General features: G+C 43.0%; 1 long non-coding RNA gene across 3 annotated transcripts in view; it reads left to right on the top strand.

Annotated features, from left to right (window-relative positions):
* LOC140685113 (uncharacterized) overlaps nucleotides 1-14,043 on the top strand; it is a 255,290-nt gene extending 241,247 nt beyond the window's left edge. For all 3 annotated transcript variants that reach the window (XR_012058329.1, XR_012058327.1, XR_012058328.1), the window contains one exon: nucleotides 352-14,043. This is a non-coding gene — a long non-coding RNA (uncharacterized lncRNA). The remainder of the gene's footprint in view (nucleotides 1-351) is intronic.
* The last annotated feature ends 302 nt before the right edge of the window (nucleotides 14,044-14,345 follow it).

Here is a 14,345-nt window from a genome sequence, read left to right as displayed (position 1 = left end):
ATTATTTCATCGAGCTCCCCGTTACAAACTGCAGCCAGACCCCAGAGTGTGACCCCTGGCACTGAGCACACATGTTTGGAGGGGCTGGCTTCAGAGCCTGCCTGAGCCTGGCCACAGCTCCACCTCGGTGGTCCACAGTGACTGCCTGTGGCAGATGTCCCTGCGTGCAGGGTGACATCCTCAGTACCCTCCCTTGCTTTATTTGGGCTCCTTGTTGCAGGGGTAAAACATGGCAAGTGCTGGGGCCTTGCTTTGTTCAAACAGGTTTGGGTTTTTTTTGTAAAAACCTTTCTTCTTTTCAGCGTTTTGACGTCTTCTTGCCACCTTCTCTGATGTTTATTTACTTTGTAGGCACAACTAGCAATTGCTCTGGGCAAAATGTGTGACTGTGCTGGACATTTCTCCCATCAGGGGTGGATTCCTCCTGACACTGTGGCTGGGCAGAAGCTTGCAGGGAACTGTGATGGTCCCATAACCTGCTGCAGAAGAAGGATGGATGGAACCTCCAGAAATGCATCTTCACAGGCTGAAAACAAATCTGTTCTCCTTGAAGTTGACCCAGTCTGGAAAATTCCCTACTTTTCATCCCACCCTGCACTTGTGCCAAGAGCTTAAGCAATTATGTAGGGAGTGTTCCTCAGCTGCAGGCTCAGAAGCTCTCTGGTGGGCTGAGTAGGAATGAGCAGCCATGAACAGGAGCCTGGAAATGTCACAGGAATAGTAGGAATTTCATAATTATTCAGGCATATGACATTTTAAAATACACTGTTAACCTCCACAGTTACAAAGGAAAAACTAGAAAACACGGCAGTAGTCTTCTGTAAGGACTCAGAAACCCTGAGACAGAGGAAAAATACACCAGACTTTCACATTTCTAAAGCATCCTGTGATTTTCTGCATTGATTTTGTGTTAACACAAAATTCAGAATTTTGCTACCAATGGAGTTTGGGATCTGGATGCTGAAGGCTTCCTTATTTTTTTAGGTCCAGGCTTCAGCTCAGATCTCATCAGTAGCTGCAGACTCCCTGCCATGAGAGTCACAGGCAGCAAGGATGCTCACTGACCCCTAGTCCTTGCAGTCCCTGATACACAGGTCTTGCATGCATCTAGTGAATATTTTGAAAAGAGTTTCCATGGGTCCATTAGTGAAAAAAAAGAAATCACATTTTGTTGAAAGGTCTGGTCTTGAAATTATGAAATCCTTAAGCATTTTTGCAGTATAAATAATATAATATTTAAAAACTGGCACTGCTTGAAAAAGTTTTCACAAAGGCTTAAATTTCATCCAGAAAATTTATTTTATAGCATTCAAAGCACATTATCAGAGTATTTTGTTTGTACTTTCTTGTGCAGACACAAAGAATGTTTCCTCAGTGATAGATGTGGAAGCATTTGCTTAAAGATGAAAAATAAATTTACAAATTTTAATTTTCTAATGAAATGTATTAGAAACAATTTATCTGTGAGTCATTCAGCCATTTCCTCTCACAAGATGCTTACATGATGAGAAACTTACCCTACCCAGATTCAATAGGATCTTTGTCATTCCTTCCTATTTAATAACTTTCTGTAGCCCCATTAAGAGCTTCCACTGCTGTGTGTTGTTAAAGGCAGAGGCCCCACTGCATCCCAGAAGACCCACAAAGCATTCCTTTGGGAATGCCTTTCTTTCCTTAACAGGTCAACAATTTTGATCTGTGCTGGCTGGGAAGAAGACCAGGAAAAGGAGCTCACCATCCCTATTTAAAGAATGTTTAACAGGCTATTGACAAGCCACCTTTCATCAGGGATCACCAGGTGTCTCCGTGCTGTTAGAACACAAATCCTATTCCTCTTGCCAAACAGCACCACTCCATTTCAGAGGTGTTTTGTGATCCTTAAGCTGAACTGCCTTTCCCCAGAGCCTGGGGGTGGATAACAGCAGGAATCCTGTGCTCAGAGGCCCCGCTGTCCTTTGTGGCCATGAAGGTGAACTTCTGAAGGATCCGGCCTTATTTGAGTAAAGCACTGTACCATATCCTATTAAATTGGCACCCCTGACTGCTTCTATGAGCCTGGCCCTGTGGAGTTTTCAATAAAATGTAATTATTTTATAAGGTGTATAAAGAGCTTATTCAAGGCACATGCTCATTAAGCTCTTTCAGTTGTCATTAACATCAACCCCTAAAGGACAACAATGGCAATAATGTGAGGTGGGGCTGAAGGCTGTGGCATTTCTTAGGAGAGCACAGCAGAGGGATTTAACAGCACTGATCCTCTCTCCCAGCCTTCTTCCAGGGCCAGGAAAATGTGGATGCTCAGAATTAGATAAAGATTCTCATATTATTCTTGGACTAATCTGGAAACTTGGTGTTTAATTGGGAAGAATCTAGCATTCCAGATGGATTTACTGGTGATAGACAAGAGTGAGTGGTAATTTCAGATCAGTATTGAGAGGCCAGACTGCAGAACGAGACAGCATCACTCCAGGCTCCTTTGGGGGCCCTTCAGCTGCAGAAGGGCTGGGGACAGCCCTGAACTGTAGGAGTAGGGAAAGCTTCACCAAGCGGATTCAGGGAGAGATGGAAGGGTGACTGCTCATGGAGGCTGGATGTGTCCCGTTGGTTCTTCACCACATCTCTGAATTAACAGGCTGATCTGGGTTTGCACTGCTGTAACAGATTCAGCCCTTCAGAGTTCTGCATCATGGTGGTCCCCAAATCATGTCTCAGTGTCCTCACAGCTCTCTGTTGCGAGCTCTCAGAGACCAGCAGGACGTCCTGGACCTTCTCTTTCTTCCAGTTTGGAATTGCAGTCTCTCAGCTCTGCCCTTCCAGAAAGGCATCATGGGGTTTATATCCTCCTGATATAAACCAATCTGACTCACTTGATCCACTGCACTCAGAAAAAAACCAAGGTAATTCTTCCCTGACTCAAAACCTGTGAACAGTAAGGCTCCCTGAAGACTTCTCAAAGAGTTATCTACTTCAGAGGAAAAGCAAAACACATGGACATTTCATTTCCGTGCCTGGCACTCCAAAACCTGACTGTCTCCTTCCCTGGGGACTTGGAAATGGATTTTGATTCCTGTACTCACAACCTGGGCTTCCTCACTTGCCAAATGTACCTGACAGAGCCTCCAGGCATGCGAGTCCTGACCTCACCTGGCCGCTCAAAGGACAGTCCCTGGGTGAGCAGGCTGAGTCAGCTCAGGAAGTGCTACAGAAAAGGGTACCCCTGAAAAGGAGAATTGTTCTGTCTGTGTGAGGATTGATCCCCAGCCCCACTGGGATGTTCTCTACAATGAGAGCTAGCTGGCCAGCATCCAATCCCTACTGCAGCTTTGACCACTCCATGAAAAGCAGAGGCCAAGGGGCAGAGCTCCTTCTGCAGGGACAAATCTCTGGGTGTTACAAGTTTAACAAAAGTCTGAATGTTTATTATTAAACGATGAGGAAGGAATAGAGAAGCCAGGGGAGGCCATTAGAAGTGGCTGAGCAAGAGGGGAGGAGTAGCAAGCCCTGCCAAGCCCTGCTCCTGTTGGGCACCCAGCAGCACCCGAGGGACCTGCAGACACCTTCACCTGCAGCTGAGCACTCACCTGGCCTCACTCACCTGGTGCCTCCCTCTCTCCATCAGGATCAGCAGCACAGCTCCTCCTGGACATCACAAAGAGGTGGTGCCAGGGAGCATGCAGCCCTCCCTGGGGCTGGACTAATAACCAAGGGGTGGGAAGAAACCTCTGCTTTCCTCAGCTCTGTCAGCCCTCTCCCACGGCTGAGAGGTGTCCTGCCAGAGGCCCCACCAGATCCCAGATGGAGAAGCAGCGCTATTTCCCCACCTGCCTCATCTCCCTCCCCAGCCAGAACTCCCTGCCCAGCAGAGCCTGACACAAAAGCCACTCATCAAGTTTAAAGCCAGCCTGCAGGAGGGGCTGGCAAGAACCAGGTAAGGTTAAATTCAGCCACGGGAAGGACAAGTCATGAGGGCTAGGAGTTGCACCAATGGTCTCCACCCATTTGGCTGCTCCAAGGTTGGCCTCTATTTTTGTCTCCTCTGGTGTATCTTTAATATCCTCCTACCTCCCTAATACAAATCATTGATTCCTGCTTGGGCACTCGGCTCCTGTAAGATTTTCGAGCAGAGCTGAAGGCTACAAGGTTACTGAACAACAAGCAGAAACTGCTTTATTGCCAAGCATTTAATATCCTGTTTCCAGCAGTGGAGGCTTAGCGGGAAAGTATGGCATGAGACTTCTGCCAGCATATCCACTGTGCCTCTAGCGCAAAGGTGAGGAGAGGGGGGTAGGTTCAGAGCCATCAAATTAGTCCCTTTCTCAAATAAATCTGCCCCTGAAGAGCCTTTCACAGTCAAACAAGGCCAAAACAGTTTTCAGTTATGTCCATCACTCTCGATCTTCCCTCTTGCAAATTTATTGCATATGTGCAATATTGGATAGTCAGTGCAATGGGACAAAGAACTATTAGTCTCAGTTGCCCACAAAATACCAAAATATTTGAACCATTTTTCAAAAAAATTATAAATATATTGTGTGAAAAAAATGGTTTTTCTTTGTTTTGTTGGTTGTTTTTTTTTTTTTAACCAACAGATTCTAGTTTTCCACCTTTTGCTTATATTCTGTCTATCTTTTAGGAAGGTCTTTCACCTTCAAAACAGAGGTCATTTTGCCAAAAAATTATTTTAATTGCATTACTTCCAGGCCACATGCAGGTTTGTAACACAGTAAGCTGTGTATGTTGCATATTCACCACAGCTGGCCAGTAGCTTTTCCTGGCACACCAGCATTACTACAAAATCTGCTGTGTTTTAGGACAGGGTTTGTAAGGGTCTGAATGAGAAAAACGCCTGTGTTAGTGAGCCTGTAGACTGAGGAATGAATAGTTAAAGATGGCTGGGGGATAGATTTTGTAGCACTGTGGATTTGCAGCAGCTCTGGTCCCTGGAGATCATTTCCTGGGTGATGCCTCCTGGGATGCTCCAGCTCTGCTGCCTGGTGGTTCCAGCCTGTCAGAACTCAAAATGTCCCTCAGACATTTTTGGAGGTTCCAGGCCCAGGTCAGAAGCATTTGAGACCCTGGCAGGCAGCTGGAAACAGCTGTGATTTTGGGTTTGAGCCATGGAATGATTTACCAACCTTGCAGGAAGAACAAGAAGTCACAAAAGTTTAGATGTTATAGTAGAAATAGTCACAAAGTAAAGGGAAGAATTTTTGAGTGCTGTACAGGAGGGGTTTAAGTCCTGTACAGGGTGGTTTTAGTTTTGTACATGGGGGTCAGAAGTTTTAAGATGGAGGGATTTGGGCCTGCCCTGTCCTCCCTCTTTCTCCTTCCTTACCTCCATGTTCTTGGTGATGTTGGCACTCACAGATTGGTTTAGAGTAAAAAGCACCATTTAATATAGGTAATAGGCATTGGGGAAAAACTGTACCCATGTAACACGTAATGTACCATACAAAAGACAGCACAGCCCTGGGCGGGGAGAGAAGAAGCAGTCGGGAGTCAGAGAGGATGTCAGGGTGTGTGTGTGCCTCTGCCTGAGCTGTGAGCAAACCACAGCAGCCCGAGAAGAAAATCTTTTAGATAACATACAATGAACTACCTTAAAACCAAACAACAAAAGACTGCTGAGTCTTTTTTTGAAAACACGGGTTAGAGGAGAGACTTTCCCACCACACAAAGCCACCCCTGACCTAGAGGTGAGCTCCGGCAGCTGAGCTGATCAGCTCCTCCAGCTGCAGGGTGCAGACTCTGTGCAGGGGACCCACTGCACCCCACATCAGACCTTCCCCAGCACAGAACCTGCCAGCTCCCACAGGGATTCTGTGTGCCCCCTGGAGCAGGGAAGTCCCCTGTGACACAGCTCTCAGCAGCACTGACACCACCTTGGTTGGTGTACAGACCATAGATTTGACTCTGGAAGGCTCCAGTCCATGGTCTTGGCCAAAATGATTGTCACCACATCTGAATCACAACTCCCCAAATCACTGCTTTGCTGCAGAACCCTCTGCACCCAACTTCTGCTCAGCTGAAATAAAAAAACTTTCTCTGAGCAGTATCCCCATTGATATTCAAAACAAAGATATGCATGTAGTTTGTTGTAGGTAAAATTTTTATTATTAAAAATATTTTCTGTTTACCACTTTCCATTCTCAAGGTGTTCATTTATGGACATGCCATTATGGGCTATATTTAGCAGTAAAAGTGAATTTGGAAAAAAATTACATTTTAAAGTAAAATGTGGTGAAATTTATTACCTAGAGAAACATTTATATAGCCATAGATCGACAGGTAAAAGAGATTGTAACATTTCAGGGCACACTTGTGTGTGTGAAAAGATATGCATGAGTCTAAAGAGACAGTGTGAATAATACAAATATAGCTATATGCAGAAACCCAAGGAGTAAAGACATCTAGGCTGGAAACAATGCATATATTTTTGCCTGTGCTTACATTGTATTTGGAAAGGATCATTCTAAAAAAATGAGACAACCCAGGAGTCACAGGTGCACGTGTAGGTGCATGTCTGCACACAGCAGTGGTGCAAATTGACTCAGCCACCAAGGAAAAACTCCTCACATGTTTAATGCTGGGTGCCTTTCGGTGCCCTTTGTTGAAGGCATTTTTTTTCCAAATATAAAACTAAAAAATGGGTTCCATGTTGGACTTGTTAACACTTTGAAGCCTCTGCAGGCAGGTGGCAGTGACAGAGATGTTCTGTAAGAACTGGATTGAGATGCTGGGCATGTTTTCAGATCTTAAGCCCCTCTAAAATCAGGCCCACCTTTAAAGCAAACAGATTTTTTAGAAAATGAGCAATTAGCTAAATAAAGATATAATTCTTTTTAAACTGTTGACGGTTTTTCAGCAAATTCCCCATTTCTTTCTGAGGACATGAGTCTTTAGAGCATGGACTTTCTTGCAGTTCTTCCAGCAGTTTCACAAGAAATCCCACTGGAGCTGTGGGACACTGGGGAATGTCTGAGGGTGCCACAGATGAAATTAGATGCTTGTGTTCCATTTCCCCACCTGTGAGACCCCCAAATACAGGGAGCACCAGCTGCAAATGGAATGCCTGTCTCAGACCTTACTATCTATTACTTAGATGGGGAAGAGAGCACAAAGAACTCCATGCCATGTATGATGCCCCAATAAACTGGTCAGTTACAGATAATGAATAATAACATATAAGAATAATAATAAAAGAAGCATATAAATCCATATTGACAACAGAAATATTCACATTTAACCACACTTACATCCAGCTTAGTCCAGCTTGCCATAGCAGACAAACAAATCTTAGGGAGCTTTAGGGAATGTTGGGTTCTAGAAGGCCAGGTCTCTTTTAGATCTGGACATCCTAACTCAACTCCAGCTAGTGCCTGGGGTATGAATAATTCATTAGTATTTCTCAGTTTGGAACTAAACTTCTCAGAGAATTTAGTAAGTGTGAATGTTGCTGCAGTAAACATATGCCGATTATTTTTTTAGAAGCTAGAAAATGAGGTTACTCCCAAAAAAGTGGGTAAAATAATTAAAATGTAAATTGAAATAAATTATTCACACTACTAAATTTAAATAAATGACTCGAACACCTAAACTCAATTAAGGCAGTGGCATGTTGTTAGTTAGAATATTCAGTATTGTACAGCAGATGTACAAAGCCAAGAACTGGCACCAAAAAAGTGTTCAATGTGCATGAATGTTTTATAGGTAACTGAGTGTATACCCTAAGGGCTTTGAATATTACATTAAATTATATATTTCTAATAAAGCAAATATAAATGAATATGGAAAAAAAGTCAACTTTCAGCTAAAAACCCCAAATACTTCTTTCAAGTGAGAGCTTTACCATTGCATAACAGTTGCAATATTATCTTGTTTAATAGCTTAAACACTGTTGTCAGCTAAATAACTGTGTGTATGCACGACAAGGCATAAGTGCCATTGGCAACTGTTGTGTAGTGTTATGGAAACCATTCTAAAATAAGACCACATTTACTGTCACTTAAAACTCTTCTAAAATTTTAATAGAAATAACATATTCAGCAAAAGAGACTTATTAATTTGCTGTAACTCTTCCTGGTTTTTTGATGTTTTTTGGGTTTTTTCCTTTTATGGCTCACTTGCAATCACAAAAGGAAGCTACTGTCAAAGCCTAGCTGTAGGGATGGAGTATTCCTGGCTCTACAACAAGCTCCTAGTGTCAGGAGCAGGACTGAGGGGGAGGAACCTGGCAAGAAACCAGTATATTTTCTTTGCCGTGGTTTTATAAAGTACAGAATCACATGGTGGAAGTTCATGTATATGTACTATTTAAGCCTAGGGCCTAAGCTCCAAAATAGAAAGATTTTTTTTTTTTTTTTTTGCTGAAGAGGGGGAAGAGCAGCTATAGAGAAGCTTTGTTAATATTTTTGACATATTTGGATGCTCAGCCTTGCTCCACACTTTAAGTGGGATGTTCCTGTTGAGCAGAGTGAGAAGACAAGTACCCCACACAACAGAGGGGAGCACAGAGCTGGGCACACTGTGGCTCGGGGGCAGCTCTGGGGACCAGTGAGCCACTGCCAGGGCTCAGGAGACCTGTGTTCCTTCAGCCCAGGGACCACTGAGCCACTGCCAGGGCTCAGGAGACCTGTGTTCCTCCACCCAGGGACTACAGAGCCACTGCCAGGGCTCAGGAGATGTGTGTGTTCCTCCAGCCCAGGGATCACTGATCCACTGCCAGGGTTCAGACCTGTGCTCCTCCAGCCCAGCAGGGCTGGGAGGGCTGGGTGTGTGCCTCAGTGTCCCACAGAGAAGGGACTGGGCCCCTCTGGGTGTTTGCCTTGCTACTGAGGACACACAGGTAAATCCAAGCACTTCCAGAGACAGAGGAGATGATGCACTGGGAAAGAGCTGCTGAAAGATTTTTTTTTCCCTCTCTAATTAGTTAAGATGTAAGCCAGTTTGGTCCTTGCAAAGCAACTGAACAGATATTGAACTCGGCCCTAATTGGGTCTGTTAACCACCTAACGAAGCCACTGCACATTAACCAGCTTCAATTACAGCAGCAACAAGTAAAGTGCAAGGGAGGAAAACAATGTGGAGACATTTTAGTCCAGGGTCCCAGAATGAGCAGAGGTTTTGTTCAGTCATAGTATTGGGCCATAAGGAGAGGGGGAAAGGGGGAACATCAGCTCTTTCTCTCCCTCAGAGGAGCAAGAGCCCAAACCTGCTCCCCACAGATACAAATCCTTCAAGCAGGTTGTGCCCTTGGCCAGCAGCTGAGTGAATAGCTGCAAATATGCAATGAGCAGCCTTCTAGAAAGCCAAGCTTTGATTCTTTATCTCCACCATTAGCACAGAGTAGAAGCCAGCCCAGTGCAGAATTCACTGAGGAGATCATTCCTTTGACAGCAGGCAACCTTGGGTACAACCCATGGGTTGAGAATGATTCCTTCCCAAGCCCTACATCCCCCACCAGACGGGTGATCAGAAGAGAGTTAATGTTCTTTGCCTTGGCAGAGAACACCTCACAGCTGCCTGTCCTCATTTCAGGGACTGCCAGGGAATCCTGCCACGGGGGAAGGAGGAGGGAGGGGGAATTTGTGCCTGGGCCCAGCTGGAGTGGTTTGCCATATCCCACAGGGAGCTATAAAACTCCTCTGGTGAGGCTGGCATTTCTCCTGGTTTCACTCTGCAGCCAGGTCTTTCCCGTAGGAAAGATGAGGAACCTTTCCCAGAAAGGAATACTTCAGTGGTAGGAGTGAATGAATCAGTTTAATTTGTAATTTTTGCCTAGCTTTGATGTGGTCTTGAATAAAGGGGAAATACCTACACCAAGTACCAATCTTGGCTTCATTATTGACATATGAGTGGTAATAATTCAAATAATATTGCTATATGCAAGGAAAATGAAGGTTGAACCAGTACTGAATATAGTGGTGCCTTAAGAAAGTTGGCTTTTTATAGCCAAAAAGCATTATGAACAAGATCAAGTGGAAGAAGGAAATAAGGCAGAAAATATGAGAGCTTTGTAAGAACAACTTAAGGGTATCTTATTTTAACAGGAGAAGGCTGTATCTGTGTAAAAACACAACAGAATAAACTCAGCATAATAAATCAAAAACCTCTGCAGTAGGAAGTGAATGCAGCCATAAAAGTAAGTCTTACCAATATGGACAAAAAAGACAAATGAGATAGTAAAAGAGGATAGATAATTGACAACAAAAAACAAAAATATGTCATTGAGAACATTAATGAGGGAACATTTTCTGCAAAACATTTCTGGAGTGGAAAAAAACCCACTTGAAAGAGACTGATAGGTCTGTTCCCAAACAGAAAAACAGATACTTCTTTTTTATTTAGCAACAATGCAAAAAAAAAAAAATAAAATCAATAAAGATGTCTATTGTGTATTTGGAGGAAAGGATGAAGTATTTGTTAGATGATGATGGTAATATACTTTCTATTCCTACTGTAACTAAAGAGGATATTAATCAACAGCTACTGTAGTTAGACATACTTAAATCAGAAGTTCTGGGTAATTTGCATTGAGATATTTTAACACAGCTGGCTGAGAAGCTTTTTTGGCAGGTTAATGTTAATTTTTCAGTAACCCGTGGACAGGAGAGAATTACAGAAAACTTTGAAAATGCTAGTTCTTGTTAGTTCATTAAAAAGTACAGGCAAGGGGGCTGAGACAAGAGAGGCTGACAGGCTGAGTTCAGTATAGGACAACAAAGGAAAAGTTCATATTTAATTCAATTAACAGAGACTGGAAGGTGTATGATACTATTAATGCTGATCAAGGATGGAAAATATATCTGCTCAAGGTAATCTTAGAGAGATTATTAGCCTAGTTCACTTAGGAAGAGCATTTAATAAATAGACCAAGGCTTCAGGAAAACATTGGTATACAGCTGACAAAATAAAACCATGGACTTGGGAAGCTTAAAAGAAAATAAATCAATAGGTGTACTAAAGGTCAAACAGAATAGAAAGGCACATAATAACTTGGCTGTAGAGTAAATAACTGGAAAGCTAAAAGCCACCAGAAAGCAGAAACCTCTGCTGAACAAGGAAATCTGTGGTAGAACCAAAATTGCTTCAACTTCAGGCAACCTAAATTTTGTATGTTCCAGACATATATTTCAGGCTGCTAACAATGGGGCTTCCTAAGCAGAGGAACAATTTAATGAAGGTTGTGATAGTTTCCATCACTTGCAGTCATTATATTAGAGGCGGATATTTTTCCCATCTCGGGCTATAGTTCCACTGTCACTCCTGGAAGGTAATAAAGGAAATAAGGCAGAGAAAATGTCCAAGCCCAGCAGGATCTGCAGTTTGCCCCTGTGGCTCTAGGTGCTCTGCAGGATTACAACATGCATATTCCACTTGGAGATCCTCACCTCTCCTCACTTTCTTTTCTTCTAATTGCTTTTTTTACAGCATGTGGCATTGATTCTTGCAACAGTATCCCGAAAAGTTTATTTATAATGTACTAAAAGATGCAGTCTTTGTAGCTGAACCAAATTTACAACAGCAGCATTTTGGGTGATGAAACTGTAGTGTTCCAAGTGTTGGGACTGATGCTTTACTTGGCTTGGGTTTTTTTATTTGAACTCGACTAGAACAATCTTACTTGTTTTATAGCAAAGAACAGTGGAAGCAGAAGTGACTAATTTGATTCCTCATGACCAGCCCCTAGAAATTAATATTCTTCATTGTTAGGAGATACAAATTTCAGGCAGCCATACAAAATCCAACCTCTTTCCTGGGTGCATTTCACTGCCTCAGTCTGTGACTCCTGAGAGGTAAAGAGATGCTGAGCATGTGAGCTTTAGGGACAAGTCAGCTGACCTTTAATGATTCTCTAAGTCCTTCCCTTGCTTTCCATCAATAGCATACTTATTGATCACAGAGTTGGCTGGTACTGAATTCCTCTGGAGAAATTCAGTATCAGAAAGGCTAAGAAAAATCTTTAAAGTGCATAGCTTAATTCTCTGGTCTGTTGTCATCAAAACTGAACATCTGAAACTGCACTTTGCTACCCAAAATGGAGTCTCTTCCCTTAACCCTCTTGGTATTGCTGCTTTGGCTTCCAAAGTAAAATCTTCCCTTCTGCTTAAACCTGCCTGTAGGCAGGTGATTCAGCATGACTTCCCAAACTCACATCCCTGTTTGGGAGCTGGGATGCATCAGTTCTTCAGGGAATCTCACTGGAGAGTTATCTATGAATTATGTCATCTGAGAAGGCTCCAGAGAAAATGTCACTGCTGTGATGACTTGCATCTGTATAAGCTTCCTGTGAAGACAGTTGCCAAATAAAAGAAATAAAGAATAATTAGGGATGAGAAGTATCTCTAATATTTCCCTCTAATTACTTGTCCATCTGCATGCATATCAGGTGTAATATCACGCCATTATCACAGAAGAGTGGGTTGGCACTCCCAAAATAGTTTACAGGCCCTCTGGCAGTAATCACTGTCTTAGGAACAGGCTGAGAAGCAATCACAAATTAAATTGAAAGCCTCCTGACCTATGATGCCAGGGCCCTACACATCATTTTGCTGTATTAGTCCTATAAAGAAGCAATTGCCCAACACCCTCACATGACAGTGCAGGATGGTAAAAACCTGGAGAAGTGATTCCCAAGTGTTCCACCACTCCATGGTCTTAGGAGTCTTCTCCAACCTAAATGATCCTGTGACCCTATTCTATGATGGTTTGCACACTCACATTTCCTTAGATTTAAGTACTGAAGGAGTAAGAAGAGCCCATTTCTGCAGCACACATTCCATAAGCAGCCCCTGCCCCATTCCGTATGCACGAGCTGCATTATGTCAAACCCCATGTTCAGAGCATGTACAATGAAATTTGCCTCTTCCACTAATGCCTAAACCCCATTGCCTGCTGATGGATGGGCACAGTGCATCACTGGAGTGATGAGGATCTGATGGGATATTGCCATCATTTATTACTGGAATATTATCACTGGCATATTATTGCAATGTATCACCAGAGCAGCAGCCAGCAGGGATGGAGCTGCACCAGAGCCTTGTATGTTTTATTAATTCCTAAGTGATAGCTGTAGGATTAGGATGACACAGAATCAGCATATACCCTGCTTTCCTCTCATTCACATCTTTGCACCATCAACTGGAATATTTTGTTTGCTACTTTCCAGGTGTGAATCATTTCCTTGTTGAAGTTTTAGACTGAGACCTTTATTCTGAAAGTTTTGTTAGCAATTCTGAAATAGCAAGAACCAAAAGAAAATGGAAATCTGGTCTTGTCTGTCTTGTTTTATCATCATCTCTATATTTTAGGATTATTTTGTGGGCCTATTAAAGTTTCATATTACCCAAGGTATTATACAAAGACTTGGAGAATGGGCACTTCATTAAGGTGTGACATCTATTTACAAGGACTTTTTTTTTTTTTGCATTTGCATGAGCATTTTAAAATTCAGTATCTCATTTGCTGCCAAAAATAACATAAAAATCCAGTATATTCCTGCCACTCAGTTACTCAAATTGCCAAAATTACATCAGATATTTAAACATCTTGATGAAACCTGAGTGTTCCTTCTCCCATCAATGTTAATTTTGCCCGTCTCACTGTGCTTTGCACAAAGCAAGAGTGTACTTATATTACAGTGTCTGTTCCACAGTCATTGCCCGGAGGAATTCTGAAAGCTCTCCTGCAAATGTCCTCTGGATTTATTTCATTGTACTACCAGAAAATAACATTTGCTGCGAGCTTTATATAGAGCAACTTCTGCAAAGTGATGCCAGTGTCAGCCTGTCTGATTCAGTCAGGACTCTGTTTTACTTAGTGATAAGGCTCCTATCTGCATCCCACTAGGATCAGACAGAGATATTGGATAACTTCAGCTGGTTCTTGCTTCTCACTGGAGGATTGCATTCATCCTATCTCTGCCACTTCTGGCCATTATCTATCAGTACATAAATATCTTCATCTTACTTAGCATCACACGTTTTTAGGTTAAAAATGTCTCTCTGATAAAGCCCTTCAAATTCCCATCATCCACCCATCCATCCATCCATCCATCCTTAATCTATTGCAGTAGAACACTAGGGATGAAATGTAGAGCTGAGTATTTTTTAAAAACGCTGATCTAGTTTCAAGTTGCTGCCCTAGGTGAGGCAGTCAGCTTGCTTGGCCAGGGTTGTTCAGACACAGGAGGCAGGACCAGACAGCCCTGGAGAGGAGCCCCCTGTGTGCTTGATGAGCTGTGACCCCAAACTAGAGATAACCCACACCAGCACAGCACCTTCTCTGGAGTTAGTGTTGGGTAAAGCTGGCACTGTAATGTACCTCAGCCCCCAGAAGATCCTGAG

The sequence above is a fragment of the Taeniopygia guttata genome, chromosome 14 (genome assembly GCF_048771995.1).
Source record: "Taeniopygia guttata chromosome 14, bTaeGut7.mat, whole genome shotgun sequence".
Classification (NCBI taxonomy): Eukaryota; Metazoa; Chordata; class Aves; order Passeriformes; family Estrildidae; genus Taeniopygia; species Taeniopygia guttata.
This window is presented reverse-complemented; position numbering and strand designations above follow the sequence as displayed.